Below are 19662 nucleotides of genomic sequence, written 5' to 3' on the forward strand. Positions count from 1 at the left end.
CACCCTGTCCTATGGAGGTATCCAAGAATTGTCTTGCTCACAGCAGAGCTACATGTGTTTGTTCAAGAACAGAGGACGTTTGGCAGCTTGTAACAAAGTACCACAATAGGTTGGGCCAGAGATTGAGCGTGGCTAAAAGAATTGGCTGTTTTGTCCAAGACTGGAACTGGGTAGTCGTCAAACCATCCACACTTTCCCAGTTCACAACTTCGAGTCTTGTGTCAGCAGTGTGAATGTAAGTTTTACCAAGCACAAAAGGGTAGTGATGGGAGAAACAAAGCTTTGAACCGATTGTTTCGCAACATTATTCACTGTTTCCAAGCGTTCGGAACGCAACACACTGGTCAGAACAGTGAAAATGCAACAAAAAAAAAAAACTCAGGCCAAACATTCAAAAAACACCTTTTACAAACCTATTGCAAACGCTTTCTTGAAAGTAAAATCTTTCAAATGCAATTAGCTAAACATAATCAAGTGAGTCTTGAACGGCAGGTTGACTTTAACAGCGCCTTCCACGGTAAAGCCTGAGCTTATGCAAGGTGTTTGGTCGTGATAAAGAAGAAGACTAATCGAACCCCGGTCTTCCGCGTGACAGGCGGAGATACTGTCCACTATACTAACGAGGACTGGTCATCCCAATTGCTTCTCTGGGCGGTACGGTACTGTTGTCTATGCTCAACCATTGAGACGTCACTTAATACTGGATATGCTTTCCATTAATGGAGTTATTATTATTTAAGCCTTTTATTTTGGCCAAGGAGCTCACCCTGTCCTATGGAGGTATCCACCCGCAATCCAAGGAGATGAAGGGTTTGTTCATTTAGCATCCAGGAAGTTCATAAAAATCTCATGTGAATACTACCACTGGTCTTCGACATACTATCGGATTCAGTGACATCCTCTTGGACAGGGTTTGCGGACATTTGGTGATGGGGCAGATTCTTTTTACATTTGCTCCTTCCTCTAATGGATATCGCTGTATTATTGTTTTTTTTTAAAAGAAAATAAGCTGGATGGGAGGAGCCTGCACCAGACATTACCCTTGCTGAGCATGGTTGCATGTGCTTGGGACCACATTGTCCCAACGTCTCATGGGTACAGCTCGAGTTTCTCTTCATTCACGCATAAATCTTTCGCCTTTTACTAAAGATTTCCGTGGAGGGGAACATTTGCGAGTTTCTGATATTTTTGGATGCTCTGCTCAAATCAGAGCTACGTGTGTTTGTTCAAGAATAGAGGATGTTTGGCAGTTTGTAACAAAGTACCACAATAGGCTGGGCCACAGATCGAGCGTGGCTAAAAGAATTGGCTGTTTTGTCCAAGACAGCGGTGTGAATGTAAGTTTTACCAAGCACAAAAGGGTAGTGATGGGAGAAACAAAGCTTTGAACTGATTGCTTCGCAAAATTATTCACTGTTTCCAAGCGTTCGGAACTGAACACGCTGGTCAGAACAGTGAAAATCCCACAAAAAAAAAGAGACTCAGGCCAAACATTCAAAAAACACCTTTTACAAACCTATTGCAAACGCTTTCTTGAAAGTAAAATCTTTCAAATGCAATTAGCTAAAAATAATCAAGCGAGTCTTGAACGGCAGGTTGACTTTAACAGCACCTTCCACGGTAAAGCCCGAGCTTATGCAAGGTGTTTGGTCGTGATAAAGAAGAAGACTCCCCATCGGGGAATCGAACCCCGGACTTCCGCGTGACAGGCGGAGATACTGTCCACTATACTAACGAGGACTGGTCATCACAGTTGCTTCTCTGGGCGGTCTGTTACTGTTGTCTATGCTCAACCGTTGAGACGTCACTTAATACTGGATATGCTTTCCATTAATGGAGTTATTATTATTTAAACCTTTTATTTTGGCCAAAGAGCTCACCCTGTCCTATGGAGGTATCCAAGAATTGTCTTGCTCACAGCAGAGCTACATGTGTTTGTTCAAGAACAGAGGACGTTTGGCAGCTTGTAACAAAGTACCACAATAGGTTGGGCCAGAGATTGAGCGTGGCTAAAAGAATTGGCTGTTTTGTCCAAGACTGGAACTGGGTAGTCGTCAAACCATCCACACTTTCCCAGTTCACAACTTCGAGTCTTGTGTCAGCAGTGTGAATGTAAGTTTTACCAAGCACAAAAGGGTAGTGATGGGAGAAACAAAGCTTTGAACCGATTGTTTCGCAACATTATTCACTGTTTCCAAGCGTTCGGAACGCAACACACTGGTCAGAACAGTGAAAATGCAACAAAAAAAAAAAACTCAGGCCAAACATTCAAAAAACACCTTTTACAAACCTATTGCAAACGCTTTCTTGAAAGTAAAATCTTTCAAATGCAATTAGCTAAACATAATCAAGTGAGTCTTGAACGGCAGGTTGACTTTAACAGCGCCTTCCACGGTAAAGCCTGAGCTTATGCAAGGTGTTTGGTCGTGATAAAGAAGAAGACTAATCGAACCCCGGTCTTCCGCGTGACAGGCGGAGATACTGTCCACTATACTAACGAGGACTGGTCATCCCAATTGCTTCTCTGGGCGGTACGGTACTGTTGTCTATGCTCAACCGTTGAGACGTCACTTAATACTGGATATGCTTTCCATTAATGGAGTTATTATTATTTAAGCCTTTTATTTTGGCCAAGGAGCTCACCCTGTCCTATGGAGGTATCCACCCGCAATCCAAGGAGATGAAGGGTTTGTTCATTTAGCATCCAGGAAGTTCATAAAAATCTCATGCGAATACTACCACTGGTCTTCGACATACTATCGGATTCAGTGACATCCTCTTGGACAGGGTTTGCGGACATTTGGTGATGGGGCAGATTCTTTTTACATTTGCTCCTTCCTCTAATGGATATGGCTGTATTATTGTTTTTTTTTTAAAGAAAATAAGCTGGATGGGAGGAGCCTGCACCAGACATTACCCTTGCTGAGCATGGTTGCATGTGCTTGCGACCACATTGTCCCAACGTCTCGTGGGTACAGCTCGAGTTTCTCTTCATTCACGCATAAATCTTTCGCCTTTTACTAAAGATTTCCGTGGAGGGGAACATTTGCGAGTTTCTGATGTTTTTGGATGCTCTGCTCACAGCAGAGCTACATGTGTTTGTTCAAGAACAGAGGACGTTTGGCAGCTTGTAACAAAGTACCACACTAGGCTGGGCCACAGATCGAGCGTGGCTAAAAGAATTGGCTGTTTTGTCCAAGACAGCGGTGTGAATGTAAGTTTTACCAAGCACAGAAGGGTAGTGATGGGAGAAACAAAGCTTTGAACTGATTGCTTCGCAACATTATTCACTGTTTCCAAGCGTTCGGAATGGAACACGCTGGTCAGAACAGTGAAAATCCCACAAAAAAAAAAAGACTCAGGCCAAACATTCAAAAAACACCTTTTACAAACCTATTGCAAACGCTTTCTTGAAAGTAAAATCTTTCAAATGCAATTAGCTAAACATTATCACGCGAGTCTTGAACGGCAGGTTGACTTTAACAGCACCTTCCACGGTAAAGCCCGAGCTTATGCAAGGTGTTTGGTCGTGATAAAGAAGAAGACTCCCCGTCGGGGAATCGAACGTCTTCCGCGTGACAGACGGGGATACTGTCCACTATACTAACGAGGACTGGTCATCACAGTTGCTTCTCTGGGCGGTGTGCTACTGTTGTCTATGCTCAACCGTTGAGACGTCACTTAATACTGGATATGCTTTCCATTAATGGAGTTATTATTATTTAAACCTTTTATTTTGGCCAAGGAGCTCACCCTGTCCTATGGAGGTATCCAAGAATTGTCTTGCTCACAGCAGAGCTACATGTGTTTGTTCAAGAACAGAGGACGTTTGGCACCTTGTAACAAATTACCACATTAGGTTGGGCCAGAGATTGAGCGTGGCTAAAAGAATTGGCTGTTTTGTCCAAGACTGGAACTGGGTAGTCGTCAAACCATCCACACTTTCCCAGTTCACAACTTCGAGTCTTGTGTCAGCAGTGTGAATGTAAGTTTTACCAAGCACAAAAGGGTAGTGATGGGAGAAAAAAAGCTTTGAACCGATTGTTTCGCAACATTATTCACTGTTTCCAAGCGTTCGGAACGCAACACACTGGTCAGAACAGTGAAAATGCAACAAAAAAAAAGACTCAGGACAAACATTCAAAAAACACCTTTTACAAACCTATTGCAAACGCTTTCTTGAAAGTAAAATCTTTCAAATGCAATTAGCTAAACATAATCAAGTGAGTCTTGAACGGCAGGTTGACTTTAACAGCGCCTTCCACGGTAAAGCCTGAGCTTATGCAAGGTGTTTGGTCGTGATAAAGAAGAAGACTAATCGAACCCCGGTCTTCCGCGTGACAGGCGGAGATACTGTCCACTATACTAACGAGGACTGTTCATCACAGTTGCTTCTCTGGGCGGTACGGTACTGTTGTCTATGCTCAACCGTTGAGACGTCACTTAATACTGGATATGCTTTCCATTAATGGAGTTATTATTATTTAAGCCTTTTATTTTGGAAAAGGAGCTCACCCTGTCCTATGGAGGTATCCACCCGCAATCCGAGGAGATGAAGGGTTTGTTCATTTAGCATCCAGGAAGTTCATAAAAATCTCATGCGAATACTACCACTGGTCTTCGACATACTATCGGATTCAGTGACATCCTCTTGGACAGGGTTTGCGGACATTTGGTGATGGGGCAGATTCTTTTTACATTTGCTCCTTCTTCTAATGGATATGGCTGTATTATTGTTTTTTTTTTAAAAGAAAATAAGCTGGATGGGAGGAGCCTGCACCAGACATTACCATTGCTGAGCATGGTTACATGTGCTTGTGACCACATTGTCCCAACGTATCATGGGTACAGCTCGAGTTTCTCTTAATTCACGCATAAATCTTTCACCTTTTACTAAAGATTTCCGCGGAGGGGAACATTTGCGAGTTTCTGATATTTTTGGATGCTCTGCTAAAAGAATTGGCTGTTTTGAACAAGACTGGAACTGGGTAGTCGTCAAACCATCCACACTTTCCCAGTTCACAACTTCGATTCTTGTGTCAGCAGTGTGAATGTAAGTTTTACCAAGCACAAAAGGGTAGTGATGGGAGAAACAAAGCTTTGAACCGATTGTTTCGCAACATTATTCACTGTTTCCAAGCGTTCGTAACACAACACGCTGGTCAGAACAGTGAAAATGCCACACAAAAAAAAAAGACTCAGGCCAAACATTCAAAAAACACATTTTACAAACCTATTGCAAATGCTTTCTTGAAAGTAAAATCTTTAAAATGCAATTAGCTAAACATAATCAAGTGAGTCTTGAAAGGCAGGTTGACTTTAACAGCGCCTTCCACGGTAAAGCCTGAGCTTATGCTAGGTGTTTGGTCGTGATAAAGAAGAAGACTGCCCGTCGGGGAATCGAACCCCGGTCTTCCGCGTGACAGGCGGAGATACTGTCCACTATACTAACGAGGACTGGCCATCACAGTAGCTTCTCTGGGCGGTACCGCGCTGCTGTCTATGCTCAACCGTTGAGACGTCACTTAATACTGGATATGCTTTCAATTAATGGAGTTGTTATTATTTAAGCCTTTTATTTTGGCCAAGGAGCTCACCCTGTCCTATGGAGGTATCCCCCCGCAATCCAAGGAGATGAAGGGTTTGTACATTTAGCATCCAGGAAGTTCATAAAAATCTCATGCGAATACTACCACTGGTCTTCGACATACTATCGGATTAAGTGACATCCTCTTGGACAGCGTTTGCGGACATTTGGTGATGGGGCAGATTCTTTTTACATTTGCTCCTTCCTCTAATGGATATGGCTGTATTATTGTTTTGTTTTTTTAAAGAAAATAAGCTGGATGGGAGGAGCCTGCACCAGACATTACCCTTGCTGAGCATGGTTGCATGTGCTAGCGACCACATTGTCCCAACGTCTCATGGGTACAGCTCGAGTTTCTCTTCATTCACGCATAAATTGTTCGCCTTTTACTAAAGATTTCTGTGGAGAGGAACATTTGCGGGTTTCTGATATTTTTGGATACCTTGCTCACAGCACAGTTACATGTGTTTGTTCAAGAACAGAGGACGTTTGGCAGCTTGTAACAAAGTACCACAATAGGCTGGGCCAGAGATCGAGCGTGGCTAAAAGAATTGGCTGTTTTGTCCAAGACTGGAACTGGGTAGTCGTCAAACCATCCACACTTTCCCAGTTCACAACTTTGAGTCTTGTGTCAGCAGTGTGAATGTAAGTTTTACCAAGCACAAAAGGGTAGTGATGGGAGAAACAAAGCTTTGAACCAATTGCTTCGCAAAATTATTCACTGTTTCCAAGCGTTCGGAACAGAACACGCTGGTCAGAACAGTGAAAATGCCACAAAAAAAAGATTCAGGCCAAACATTCAAAAAACAGCTTTTGCAAACCTATTGCAAACGCTTTCTTGAAAGTAAAATTTTTCAAATGCAATTAGCTTAACATAATCAAGTGAGTCTTGAACGGCAGGTTGACTTTAACAGCGCCTTCCACGGTAAAGCCTGACCTTATGCAAGGTGTTTGGTCGTGATAAAGAAGAAGACTCCCCGTCGGGTAATCGAACCCCGGTCTTCCGCAACAGGCGGAGATACTGTCCACTATACTAACAGGACTGTTCATCACAGTTGCTTCTCTGGGAGGTACGGTACTGTTGTCTATGCTCAACCGTTGAGACGTCACTTAATACTGGATATGCTTTTCATTAATGGAGTTATTATTATTTAAGCCTTTTATTTTGGCAAAGGAGCTCACCCTGTCCTATGGAGGTATCCACCCGCAATCCAAGGAGATGAAGGGTTTGTTCATTTAGCATCCAGGAAGTTCTTAAAAATCTCATGCGAATACTACCACTGGTCTTCGACATACTATCGGATTCAGTGACATCCTCTTGGACAGGGTTTGCGGACATTTGGTGATGGGGCAGATTCTTTTTACATTTGCTACTTCCTCTAATGGATATGGCTGTATTATTGTTTTTTTTTTTAAAGAAAATAAGCTGGATGGGAGGAGCCTGCACCAGACATTACCCTTGCTGAGCATGGTTGCATGTGCTTGTGAGCACATTGTCCCAACGTATCATTGGTACAGCTCGAGTTTCTCTTCATTCACGCATATATCTTTCGCCTTTTACTAAAGATTTCCGTGGAGGGGAACATTTGCGAGTTTCTGATATTTTTGGATGCTCTGCTCACAGCAGAGCTACACGTGTTTGTTCAAGAACAGAGGATTTTGGCAGCTTGTAACAAAGTACCACAATAGGCTGGCCCAGAGATCGAGTGTGGCTAAAATAATTGGCTGTTTTGTCCAAGACTGAAACTGGGTAGTCGTCAAACCATCCACACATTCCCAGTTCACAACTTCGAGTCTTGTGTCAGCAGTGTGAATGTAAGTTTTACCAATCACAAAAGGGTAGTGATGGGAGAAACAAAGCTTTGAACCGATTGTTTTGCAACATTATTCACTGTTTCCAAGCGTTCGGAACGCAACACGCTGGTCAGAACAGTGAAAATGCCAAAAAAAAAAAAAAGACTCAGGCCAAACATTCAAAAAACACCTTTTACTAACCTATTGCAAACGCTTTCTTGAAAGTAAAATCTTTCAAATGCACTTAGCTAAACATAATCAAGTGAGTCTTGAACGGCAGGTTGACTTTAAAAGCGCCTTCCACGGTAAAGCCTGAGCTTATGCAAGGTGTCTGGTCGTGATAAAGAAGAAGACTCCCGTCGGGGAATCGAACCCCTGTCTTCCGCGTGACAGACAGAGATACTGTCCACTATACTAACGAGGACTGGTCATCACAGTTGCTTCTCTGGGCGGTACTGTACTGATGTCTATGCTCAACCGTTGAGACGTCACTTAATACTGGATATGCTTTCCATTAATGGAGTTATTATTATTTAAGCCTTTTATTTTGGCCAAAGAGCTCACCCTGTCCTATGGAGGTATCCACCCGCAATCCAAGGAGATGAAGGATTTGTTCATTTAGCATCCAGGAAGTTCATAAAAATCTCATGTGAATACTACCACTGGTCTTCGACATACTATCGGATTCAGTGACATCCTCTTGGACAGGGTTTGCGGACATTTGGTGATGGGGCAGATTCTTTTTACATTTGCTCCTTCCTCTAATGGATATGGCTGTATTATTGTTTTGTTTTTTTAAAGAAAATAAGCTGGATGGGAGGAGCCTGCACCAGACATTACCCTTGCTGAGCATGGTTGCATGTGCTAGCGAGCACATTGTCCCAACATCTCATGGGGTACAGCTCGAGTTTCTCTTCATTCACGCATAAATTTTTCGCCTTTTACTAAAGATTTCCGTGGAGAGGAACATTTGCGAGTTTCTGATATTTTTGGATACTCTGCTCACAGCAGGGTTACATGTGTTTGTTCAAGAACAGAGGACGTTTGGCAGCTTGTAACAAAGTACCACAATAGGCTGGGCCAGAGATCGAGCGTGGCTAAAAGAATTGGCTGTTTTGTCCAAGACAGCGGTGTGAATGTAAGTTTTACCAAGCACAAAAGGGTAGTGATGGGAGAAACAAAGCTTTGAACCGATTGCTTCGCAAAATTATTCACTGTTTCCAAGCGTTCGGAACGGAACACGCTGGTCAGAACAGTGAAAATGCCACAAAAAAAAAAGACGCAGGCAAAACATTCAAAAAACACCTTTTACAAACCTATTGCAAACGCTTTCTTGAAAGTAAAATCTTTCAAATGCAATTAGCTAAACATAATCAAGTGAGTCTTGAACGGCAGGTTGACTTTAACAGCGCCTTCCACGGTAAAGCCTGAGCTTATGCAAGGTGTTTGGTCGTGATAAAGAAGAAGACTAATCGAACCCCGGTCTTCCGCGTGACAGGCGGAGATACTGTCCACTATACTAACGAGGACTGGTCATCCCAATTGCTTCTCTGGGCGGTACGGTACTGTTGTCTATGCTCAACCGTTGAGACGTCACTTAATACTGGATATGCTTTCCATTAATGGAGTTATTATTATTTAAGCCTTTTATTTTGGCCAAGGAGCTCACCCTGTCCTATGGAGGTATCCACCCGCAATCCAAGGAGATGAAGGGTTTGTTCATTTAGCATCCAGGAAGTTCATAAAAATCTCATGCGAATACTACCACTGGTCTTCGACATATTATCGGATTCAGTGACATCCTCTTGGACAGGGTTTGCGGACATTTGGTGATGGGGCAGATTCTTTTTACATTTGCTCCTTCCTCTAATGGATATGGCTGTATTATTGTTTTTTCTTTTAAAGAAAATAAGCTGGATGGGAGGAGCCTGCACCAGACATTACCCTTGCTGAGCATGGTTGCATGTGCTTGCGACCACATTGTCCCAACGTCTCATGGGTACAGCTCGAGTTTCTCTTCATTCACGCATAAATCTTTCGCCTTTTACTAAAGATTTCCGTGGAGGGGAACATTTGAGAGTTTCTGATATTTTGGGATGATCTTCTCACAGCAGAGCTACATGTGTTTGTTCAAGAACAGAGGACGTTTGGCAGCTTGTAACAAAGTACCACAATAGGCCGGGCCACAGATCGAGCGTGGCTAAAAGAATTGGCTGTTTTGTCCAAGACAGCGGTGTGAATGTAAGTTTTACCAAGCACAAAAGGGTAGTGATGGGAGAAACAAAGCTTTGAACCGATTGTTTCGCAACATTATTCACTGTTTCCAAGCGTTCGGAACGCAACACGCTGGTCAGAACAGTGAAAATGCCACAAAAAAAAAAAGACTCAATCCAAACATTCAAAAAACACATTTTACAAACCTATTGCAAATGCTTTCTTGAAAGTAAAATTTTTAAAATGCAATTAGCTAAACATAATCAAGTGAGTCTTGAAAGGCAGGTTGACTTTAACAGCGCCTTCCACGGTAAAGCCTGAGCTTATGCAAGGTGTTTGGTCGTGATAAAGAAGAAGACTCCCCGTCGGGGAATCGAACCCCGGTCTTCCGCGTGACAGGCGGAGATACTGTCCACTATACTAACGAGGACTGGCCATCACAGTAACTTCTCTGGGCGGTACCGCACTGCTGTCTATGCTCAACCGTTGAGACGTCACTTAATACTGGATATGCTTTCCATTAATGGAGTTGTTATTATTTAAGCCTTTTATTTTGGCCAAGGAGCTCACCCTGTCCTATGGAGGTATCCCCCCGCAATCCAAGGAGATGAAGGGTTTGTTCATTTAGCATCCAGGAAGTTCATAAAAATCTCATGCGAATACTACCACTGGTCTTCGACATACTATCGGATTAAGTGACATCCTCTCGGACAGGGTTTGCGGACATTTGGTTATGGGGCAGATTCTATTTACATTTGCTCCTTCCTCTAATGGATATGGCTATATTACTGTTTTTTTTTAAAGAAAATAAGCTGGATGGGAGGAGCCTGCACCACACATTACCCTTGCTGAGCATGGTTGCATGTGCTTGCGACCACATTGTCCCAACGTCTCATGGGTACAGCTCGAGTTTCTCTTCATTCACGCATAAATCTTTCGCCTTTTATTAAAGATTTACTAAAGAGCGTGGCTAAAAGAGTTGGCTGTTTTGTCCAAGGCAGCAGTGTGAATGTAAGTTTTACCAAGCACAAAAGGGTAGTGATGGGAGAAACAAAGCTTTGAACCGATTGCTTCGCAAAATTATTCACTGTTTCCAAGCGTTCGGAACGGAACACGCTGGTCAGAACAGTGAAAATGCCACAAAAAAAAAAGACGCAGGCAAAACATTCAAAAAACACCTTTTACAAACCTATTGCAAACGCTTTCTTGAAAGTAAAATCTTTCAAATGCAATTAGCTAAACATAATCAAGTGAGTCTTGAACGGCAGGTTGACTTTAACAGCGCCTTCCACGGTAAAGCCTGAGCTTATGCAAGGTGTTTGGTCGTGATAAAGAAGAAGACTAATCGAACCCCGGTCTTCCGCGTGACAGGCGGAGATACTGTCCACTATACTAACAAGGACTGGTCATCCCAATTGCTTCTCTGGGCGGTACGGTACTGTTGTCTATGCTCAACCGTTGAGACGTCACTTAATACTGGATATGCTTTCCATTAATGGAGTTATTATTATTTAAGCCTTTTATTTTGGCCAAGGAGCTCACCCTGTCCTATGGAGGTATCCACCCGCAATCCAAGGAGATGAAGGGTTTGTTCATTTAGCATCCAGGAAGTTCATAAAAATCTCATGCGAATACTACCACTGGTCTTCGACATATTATCGGATTCAGTGACATCCTCTTGGACAGGGTTTGCGGACATTTGGTGATGGGGCAGATTCTTTTTACATTTGCTCCTTCCTCTAATGGATATGGCTGTATTATTGTTTTTTTTTTAAAGAAAATAAGCTGGATGGGAGGAGCCTGCACCAGACATTACCCTTGCTGAGCATGGTTGCATGTGCTTGCGACCACATTGTCCCAACGTCTCATGGGTACAGCTCGAGTTTCTCTTCATTCACGCATAAATCTTTCGCCTTTTACTAAAGATTTCCGTGGAGGGGAACATTTGAGAGTTTCTGATATTTTTGGATGCTCTGCTCACAACAGAGCTACATGTGTTTGTTCAAGAACAGAGGACGTTTGGCAGCTTGTAACAAAGTACCACAATAGGCCGGGCCATAGATCGAGCGTGGCTAAAAGAATTGGCTGTTTTGTCCAAGACAGCGGTGTGAATGTAAGTTTTACCAAGCACAAAAGGGTAGTGATGGGAGAAACAAAGCTTTGAACCAAAGTTATTATAGTTTTGCATTTTTCATTAGTTTTTATTTTTATTTCGTTTTGAATTTTGGTTTTCAAATTCAGTTTAGTTTTAATTAGTTTTTAAAGAGGGTTTGCTAGTTTAGTTTAGTTTTTATTTTTTGAAAATGCTTAGTTTTAGTTTAGTTTTTATTAGTTTTAATGTTAGTTTTAGTCTTTTTTTGGATTTTGGGTTATTTGTCAGGGGCAAGATTCAAAAAGGTCAGAAAAAGAATTGTGTAATAATAACTCAACGAAAACATCATACAATTTTAGAAATATCATTTCAACAATAAAACCAGTACATAAAATGTACATATGGGCACAAATATGTAAACAGTCTGCACAAGACTCCGCAGTAAAGTGCAAAATGTGTAAGTGACGTGTGCCAGGAAAAAAAACTAAATAGCAAATAGACTAAAGACGACATAAACTGCATTTCTAAATAAGTACGAAATATTGTGTATTGCCTATCTTGCTAGGTAAGTCTTGCTAGTGTTTGTCCTATTTAAAGTAGGCTAATACTGAACGTGAAACAAAATCTGGAACAAAAAAGTGGATTAACAGTTTTCTAGCAATATTAATTATTAAAATTAAGCACAAAAAAAGAGTTCATACCCAAACAGAGTATTAAAAACCTCCTTGCAAGGTAAGTATTGCTAGTCTTTGTCCGATTTAAAGTAATACTGAATATGAAAATAAAAATTAAAAAAATCTGGAACAAAAAAGTAGATTATAAATGTATTAAAACAAAAATAATACTCAAGGGTATTAAAAAACTCAAAATACATGGAGAAAATCATTGAGCAAATACAGGCTATTTCTCATTAAAGAGCAGTGAATTCTTTTCTCTTTTTATTTTGTTGTTTGATTGATATTAAGTGCACAGACGGCATTAGGTTTATTACGCACTGTCACTTTAAGACCGAGTGCAGATCCAATTGCACTGATGCACATCCGATATTCTCACAACTGTATGTTCTGTAAAGACATAACTGACTGTGTTTGCATGAATACTCTCCAAAACGGACATTTATACATAATGCTGTGTATTTGTCCATTCAGACGCGAAAGAGAGCTCAATTCAGTCCTTGCGCGCTGTATAGCTGTCTATCATTTGTCATATAGTAATAACACCTTGTTTTATTTTATTTTTTATAAGTTATGAGCTATAAATAATTAAAGTGTGATATTTAAATTACGCAATTGAAAGTGCGCAGCTCTGAATGCACGAGCTCTGCGTGCACACACAAACTGACAGCTTTACCGCTTGTTTCGCTATTTGTTGCGCTTATAAAGTTAATGGTTACATTTCGGAGATATCAAGTAGCTATATAAAGCTACATTAAACATTCCACACACATCGCAATGACGATGATAAGTGTTATTTTTTATTAATTGACCCACGGATTATCCAAAGCGTCCGACTCCGCGGTATTAAACATATAGGCTACATATAAGGCACACTGTCTAACATTCGCACAACCTTTGAACTAAAAATAAAATAAAAAGTGCATTCATCTTTTGCATGACGCGGGCCATAAAATTAATGTCGGACCGGCTACTCATCTGTATTGAATAATGACATAACATTATTTAATATTTGAATCACAGCCTATATATTTGATATCGACAACCCAAGTGCATTTTACCTCAAATTTGCGACTTGTTAACTTTCTAAAGAAGGCGCAATCGCTTCTCGGGTCGACATTAACACACAGACAATAATGTATTCAGAATTAAAAATATTTTTGCACCACTTTTTAATGTGTGATTGTGTAAAGGTGTTCACGAGATACTAACCTTTCGCGAACTTGCTTTCAACGTCGAACCCTCGTTTTCATGGAGACGCGGTGTGCACGGAGGGGAGGGGCTGTGTGTGTGTGTGTGTGTGTGTGTGTGTGTGTGTGCGCGTGCATGTGACAGAGAGAAGGAGGGAGAGCAGCGAAAGGAAATGCAGCTGAACGAATACACTGCGTGTTTTAAATAGCGTTAAAAATGAAAGACATTTACAAAGACGAAAACTAAGGACATTTACTCTATTATTTTATTTTATTTTAGTTAGTTTTGCCAAACACACATTACAGTTTTAGTTAGTTATCGTTTTTTTGTAATGCCTCGTTTTTATTTTTATTTTAGTTAACGACAATGTTTTTTCCCACCTAGTTTTCGTTTTTTCGTTCGTTTTCGTTAAGGATTATAACCTTGCTTTGAACTGATTGCTTCGCAAAATTGTTCACTGTTTCCAAGCATTCGGAACGGAACACGCTGGTCAGAACAGTGAAAATGCCACAAAAAAAAAAGACTCAGGCCAAACATTCAAAAAACACCTTTTACAAACCTATTGCAAACGCTTTCTTGAAAGTAAAATCTTTCAAATGCAATTAGCTAAACATAATCAAGTGAGTCTTGAACGGCAGGTTGACTTTAACAGCGCCTTCCACGGTAAAGCCTGAGCTTATGCAAGGTGTTTGGTCATGATAAAGGAGAAGACTCCCCGTCAGGGAATTGAACCCCGGTCTTCCGCGTGTCAGGCGGAGATACTGTCCACTATACTAACAAGGACTGGTCATCACAGTGGCTTCTCTGGGCGGTACGGTACTGTTGTCTATGCTCAACCGTTGAGACGTCACTTAATACTGGATATGCTTTCCATTAATGGAGTTATAATTATTTAAGCCTTTTATTTTGGCCAAGGAGCTCACCCTGTCCTATGGAGGTATCCACCCGCAATCCAAGGAGATGAAGGGTTTGTTCATTTAGCATCCAGGAAGTTCATAAAAATCTCATGCGAATACTACCACTGGTCTTCGACATACTATCGGATTCAGTGACATCCTCTTGGACAGGGTTTGCGGACATTTGGTGATGGGGCAGATTCTTTTTACATTTGCTCCTTCCTCTAATGGATATGGCTGTATTATTGTTTTTTTTAAAAAGAAAATAAGCTGGATGGGAGGAGCCTGCACCAGACATTACCCTTGCTGAGCATGGTTGCATGTGCTTGCGACCACATTGTCCCAACGTCTCATGGGTACAGCTCGAGTTTCTCTTCATTCACGCATAAATCTTTCGCCTTTTACTAAAGATTTCCGTGGAGGGGAACATTTGCGAGTTTCTGATATTTTTGGATGCTCTGCTCACAGCAGAGCTACATGTGTTTGTTCAAGAACAGAGGACGTTTGGCAGCTTGTAACAAAGTACCACAATAGGCTGGGCCACAGATCGAGCGTGGCTAAAATAATTGGCTGTTATATCCAAGACAGCGGTGTTAATGTAAGTTTTACCAAGCCCAAAAGGGTAGTGATGGGAGAAACAAAGCTTTGAACTGATTGCTTCGCAAAATTATTCACTGTTTCCAAGCGTTCGGAACGGAACACGCTGGTCAGAACAGTGAAAATGCCACAAAAAAAAAGACTCAGGCCAAACATTCAAAAAACAAATTTTACAAACCTATTGCAAACGCTTTCTTGAAAGTAAAATCTTTCAAATGCAATTAGCTAAACATAATCAAATGAGTCTTGAACGGCAGGTTGACTTTAACAGCGCCTTCCACGGTAAAGCCTGAGCTTATGCAAGGTGTTTGGTCATGATAAAGGAGAAGACTCCCCGTCGGGGAATTGAACCCCGCTCTACCGGGTGACAGGCGGAGATACTGTCCACTATACTAACGAGGAATGATCATCACAGTGCCTTCTCTGGGTGGTACGTTACTGTTGTCTATGCTCAACCGTTGAGACGTAACTTAATACTGGATATGCTTTCCATTAATGGAGTTATAATTATTTAAGCCTTTTATTTTGGCCAAGGAGCTCACCCTGTCCTATGGAGGTATCCACCCGCAATCCAAGGAGATGAAGGGTTTGTTCATTTAGCATCCAGGAAGTTCATAAAAATCTCATGCGAATACTACCACTGGTCTTCGACATACTATCGGATTCAGTGACATCCTCTTGGACAGGGTTTGCAGACATTTGGTGATGGGGCAGATTCTTTTTACATTTGCTCCTTCCTCTAATGGATATGGCTGTATTATTGTTTGTTTTTTTAAAGAAAATAAGCTGGATGGGAGGAGCCTGCACCAGACATTACCCTTGCTGAGCATGGTTGCATGTGCTTGCGACCACATTGTCCCAACGTCTCATGGGTACAGCTCGAGTTTCTCTTCATTCACGCATAAATCTTTCGCCTTTTACTAAAGATTTCCGTGGAGGGGAACATTTGAGAGTTTCTGATATTTTTGGATGCTCTTCTCACAGGAGAGCTACATGTGTTTGTTCAAGAACACAGGACGTTTGGCAGCTTGTAACAAAGTACCACAATAGGCTGGGCCACAGATCGAGCGTGGCTAAAAGAATTGGCTGTTTTGTCCAAGACAGCGGCTTGAATGTAAGTTTTACCAAGCACAAAAGGGTAGTGATGGGAGAAACAAAGCTTTGAACTGATTGCTTCGCAAAATTATTCACTGTTTCCAAGCGTTCGGAACGGAACACGCTGGTCAGAACAGTGAAAATGCCACAAAAAAAAAAAGACTCAGGCCAAACATTCAAAAAACACCTTTTACAAACCTATTGCAAACGCTTTCTTGAAAGTAAAATCTTTCAAATGCAATTAGCTAAACATAATCACGCGAGTCTTGAACGGCAGGTTGACTTTAACAGCACCTTCCACGGTAAAGCCCGAGCTTATGCAAGGTGTTTGGTCATGATAAAGAAGAAGACTCCCCGTCAGGGAATCGAACCCCGGTCTTCCGTGTGACAGGCGGAGATCCTGTCCACTATACTAACGAGGACTGGTCATCACAGTTGCTTCTCTGGGCGGTCTTTTACTGTTGTCTATGCTCAACCGTTGAGACGTCACTTAATACTGGATATGCTTTCCATTAATGGAGTTATTATTATTTAAACCTTTTATTTTGGCCAAGGAGCTCACCCTGTCCTATGGAGGTATCCAGAATTGTCTTGCTCACAGCAGAGCTACATGTGTTTGTTCAAGAACAGAGGACGTTTGGCAGCTTGTAACAAAGTACCACAATAGGTTGGGCCAGAGATTGAGCGTGGCTAAAAGAATTGGCTGTTTTGTCCAAGACTGGAACTGGGTAGTCGTCAAACCATCCACACTTTCCCAGTTCACAACTTCGAGTCTTGTGTCAGCAGTGTGAATGTAAGTTTTACCAAGCACAAAAGGGTAGTGATGGGAGAAAAAAAGCTTTGAACCGATTGTTTCGCAACATTATTCACTGTTTCCAAGCGTTCGGAACGCAACACACTGGTCAGAACAGTGAAAATGCAACAAAAAAAATGACTCAGGCCAAACATTCAAAAAACACCTTTTACAAACCTATTGCAAACGCTTTCTTGAAAGTAAAATCTTTCAAATGCAATTAGCTAAACATAATCAAGTGAGTCTTGAATTGGCAGGTTGACTTTAACAGCGCCTTCCACGGTAAAGCCTGAGCTTATGCAAGGTGTTTGGTCGTGATAAAGAAGAATACTCCCCGTCGGGGAATCGAACCCCGGTCTTCCGCATGACAGGCGGAGATACTGTCCACTATACTAACGAGGACTGGTCATCACTGTTGCTTCTCTGGGCGGTGTGTTACTGTTGTCTATGCTCAACCGTTGAGACGTCACTTAATACTGGATATGCTTTCCATTAATGGAGTTATTATTATTTATTATATATATATTATAGAATTGGCTGTTTTGTCCAAGACAGCGGTGTGAATGTAAGTTTTACCAAGCACAAAAGGGTAGTGATGGGAGAAACAAAGCTTTGAACTGATTGCTTCGCAAAATTATTCACTGTTTCCAAGCGTTCGGAACGGAACATGCTGGTCAGAACAGTGAAAATCCCACAAAAAAAAAAAGACTAAGGCCAAACATTCAAAAAACACCTTTTACAAACCTATTGCAAACGCTTTCTTGAAAGTAAAATCTTTCAAATGCAATTAGCTAAAAATAATCAAGCGAGTCTTGAACGGCAGGTTGACTTTAACAGCACCTTCCACGGTAAAACCCGAGCTTATGCAAGGTGTTTGGTTGTGATAAAGAAGAAGACTCCCCGTCGGGGAATCGAACCCCGGTCTTCCGCGTGACAGGCGGAGATACTGTCCACTATACTAACGAGGACTGGTCATCCCAACTGCTTCTCTGGGCGGTACGGTACTGTTGTCCATGCTCAACCGTTGAGACGTCACTTAATACTGGATATGCTTTCCATTAATGGAGTTATTATTATTTAAGCCTTTTATTTTGGCCAAGGAGCTCACCCTGTCCTATGGAGGTATCCACCCGCAATCCAAGGAGATGAAGGGTTTGTTCATTTAGCATCCAGGAAGTTCATAAAAATCTCATGCGAATACTACCACTGGTCTTCGACATACTATCGGATTCAGTGACATCCTCTTGGACAGGGTTTGCGGACATTTGGTGATGGGGCAGATTCTTTTTACATTTGCTCCTTCCTCTAATGGATATGGCTGTATTATTGTTTTTTTTTTTAAAGAAAATAAGCTGGATGGGAGGAGCCTGCACCAGACATTACCCTTGCTGAGCATGGTTGCATGTGCTTGGGACCACATTGTCCCAACGTCTCATGGGTACAGCTCGAGTTTCTCTTAATTCACGCATAAATCTTTCGCCTTTTACTAAAGATTTCCGTGGAGGGGAACATTTGCGAGTTTCTGATATTTTTGGATGCTCTGCTCACAGCAGAGCTACATGTGTTTGTTCAAGAACAGAGGACGTTTGGCAGCTTGTAACAAAGTACCACAATAGGCTGGGCCACAGATCGTGCGTGGCTAAAAGTATCCACCCGCAATCCAAGGAGATGAAGGGTTTGTTCATTTAGCATCCAGGAAGTTCATAAAAATCTCATGCGAATACTACCACTGGTCTTCGACATACTATCGGATTCAGTGACATCCTCTTGGACAGGGTTTGCGGACATTTGGTGATGGGGCAGATTCTTTTTACATTTGCTCCTTCCTCTAATGGATATGGCTGTATTATTGTTTTTAAAAAAAAAGAAAATAAGCTGGATGGGAGGAGCCTGCACCAGACATTACCCTTGCATGGTTGCATGTGCTTGGGACCACATTGTCCCAACGTCTCATGGGTACAGCTCGAGTTTCTCTTCATTCACGCATAAATCTTTCGCCTTTTACTAAAGATTTCCGTGGAGGGGAACATTTGCGAGTTTCTGATATTTTTGGATGCTCTGCTCACAGCAGAGCTACATGTGTTTGTTCAAGAACAGAGGACGTTTGGCAGCTTGTAACAAAGTACCACAATAGGCTGGGCCACAGATCATGCGTGGCTAAAAGTATCCACCCGCAATCCAAGGAGATGAAGGGTTTGTTCATTTAGCATCCAGGAAGTTCATAAAAATCTCATGCGAATACTACCACTGGTCTTCGACATACTATCGGATTCAGTGACATCCTCTTGGACAGGGTTTGCGGACATTTGGTGATGGGGCAGATTCTTTTTACATTTGCTCCTTCCTCTAATGGATATGGCTGTATTATTGTTTTTTTTAAAAAAGAAAATAAGCTGGATGGGAGGAGCCTGCACCAGACATTACCCTTGCATTGTTGCATGTGCTTGGGACCACATTGTCCCAACGTCTCATGGGTACAGCTCGAGTTTCTCTTCATTCACGCATAAATCTTTCGCCTTTTACTAAAGATTTCCGTGGAGGGGAACATTTGCGAGTTTCTGATATTTTTGGATGCTCTGCTCACAGCAGAGCTACATGTGTTTGTTCAAGAACAGAGGACGTTTGGCAGCTTGTAACAAAGTACCACAATAGGCTGGGTCACAGATCGAGCGTGGCTAAAAGAATTGGCTGTTTTGTCCAAGCAACGGTGTGAATGTAAGTTTTACCAA

The 19662-nt window shown here is 41.9% G+C and overlaps 17 non-coding genes across 17 annotated transcripts; 13 read left to right on the top strand and 4 right to left on the bottom strand.

Moving 5' to 3' along the window:
• Positions 1–1099: 1099 nt before the first annotated feature.
• Positions 1100–1214, top strand: LOC143730082 (U5 spliceosomal RNA). The gene has a single exon (XR_013200312.1). It is a non-coding gene; the product is annotated as a U5 spliceosomal RNA (small nuclear RNA).
• A 454-nt stretch (positions 1215–1668) lies between these two features.
• trnad-guc (transfer RNA aspartic acid (anticodon GUC)) lies at positions 1669–1740 on the bottom strand. The gene has a single exon. It is a non-coding gene; the product is annotated as a tRNA-Asp (tRNA).
• A 1236-nt stretch (positions 1741–2976) lies between these two features.
• LOC143730299 (U5 spliceosomal RNA) lies at positions 2977–3091 on the top strand. The gene has a single exon (XR_013200508.1). It is a non-coding gene; the product is annotated as a U5 spliceosomal RNA (small nuclear RNA).
• A 1758-nt stretch (positions 3092–4849) lies between these two features.
• Positions 4850–4961, top strand: LOC143729849 (U5 spliceosomal RNA). The gene has a single exon (XR_013200108.1). It is a non-coding gene; the product is annotated as a U5 spliceosomal RNA (small nuclear RNA).
• A 971-nt stretch (positions 4962–5932) lies between these two features.
• Positions 5933–6047, top strand: LOC143729851 (U5 spliceosomal RNA). The gene has a single exon (XR_013200110.1). It is a non-coding gene; the product is annotated as a U5 spliceosomal RNA (small nuclear RNA).
• Positions 6048–7103: 1056 nt separating this feature from the next.
• On the top strand, positions 7104–7218 carry LOC143730335 (U5 spliceosomal RNA). Its single transcript, XR_013200541.1, has one exon. It is a non-coding gene; the product is annotated as a U5 spliceosomal RNA (small nuclear RNA).
• A 1063-nt stretch (positions 7219–8281) lies between these two features.
• On the top strand, positions 8282–8396 carry LOC143730294 (U5 spliceosomal RNA). Its single transcript, XR_013200504.1, has one exon. It is a non-coding gene; the product is annotated as a U5 spliceosomal RNA (small nuclear RNA).
• A 987-nt stretch (positions 8397–9383) lies between these two features.
• On the top strand, positions 9384–9499 carry LOC143729838 (U5 spliceosomal RNA). Its single transcript, XR_013200098.1, has one exon. It is a non-coding gene; the product is annotated as a U5 spliceosomal RNA (small nuclear RNA).
• A 454-nt stretch (positions 9500–9953) lies between these two features.
• trnad-guc (transfer RNA aspartic acid (anticodon GUC)) lies at positions 9954–10025 on the bottom strand. Its single transcript has one exon. It is a non-coding gene; the product is annotated as a tRNA-Asp (tRNA).
• Positions 10026–11469: 1444 nt separating this feature from the next.
• On the top strand, positions 11470–11585 carry LOC143730056 (U5 spliceosomal RNA). Its single transcript, XR_013200288.1, has one exon. It is a non-coding gene; the product is annotated as a U5 spliceosomal RNA (small nuclear RNA).
• Positions 11586–14808: 3223 nt separating this feature from the next.
• LOC143730096 (U5 spliceosomal RNA) lies at positions 14809–14923 on the top strand. The gene has a single exon (XR_013200325.1). It is a non-coding gene; the product is annotated as a U5 spliceosomal RNA (small nuclear RNA).
• A 997-nt stretch (positions 14924–15920) lies between these two features.
• LOC143730257 (U5 spliceosomal RNA) lies at positions 15921–16036 on the top strand. Its single transcript, XR_013200471.1, has one exon. It is a non-coding gene; the product is annotated as a U5 spliceosomal RNA (small nuclear RNA).
• A 1227-nt stretch (positions 16037–17263) lies between these two features.
• Positions 17264–17335, bottom strand: trnad-guc (transfer RNA aspartic acid (anticodon GUC)). Its single transcript has one exon. It is a non-coding gene; the product is annotated as a tRNA-Asp (tRNA).
• A 494-nt stretch (positions 17336–17829) lies between these two features.
• trnad-guc (transfer RNA aspartic acid (anticodon GUC)) lies at positions 17830–17901 on the bottom strand. The gene has a single exon. It is a non-coding gene; the product is annotated as a tRNA-Asp (tRNA).
• A 474-nt stretch (positions 17902–18375) lies between these two features.
• LOC143730317 (U5 spliceosomal RNA) lies at positions 18376–18490 on the top strand. Its single transcript, XR_013200525.1, has one exon. It is a non-coding gene; the product is annotated as a U5 spliceosomal RNA (small nuclear RNA).
• Positions 18491–18893: 403 nt separating this feature from the next.
• LOC143730097 (U5 spliceosomal RNA) lies at positions 18894–19008 on the top strand. The gene has a single exon (XR_013200326.1). It is a non-coding gene; the product is annotated as a U5 spliceosomal RNA (small nuclear RNA).
• Positions 19009–19411: 403 nt separating this feature from the next.
• Positions 19412–19526, top strand: LOC143730098 (U5 spliceosomal RNA). Its single transcript, XR_013200327.1, has one exon. It is a non-coding gene; the product is annotated as a U5 spliceosomal RNA (small nuclear RNA).
• The last annotated feature ends 136 nt before the right edge of the window (positions 19527–19662 follow it).

The sequence above is a fragment of the Siphateles boraxobius genome, unplaced genomic scaffold (genome assembly GCF_051911475.1).
Source record: "Siphateles boraxobius isolate OS27281-9 unplaced genomic scaffold, OSU_SipBor_1 8, whole genome shotgun sequence".
NCBI classification, from domain to species: domain Eukaryota; kingdom Metazoa; phylum Chordata; class Actinopteri; order Cypriniformes; family Leuciscidae; genus Siphateles; species Siphateles boraxobius.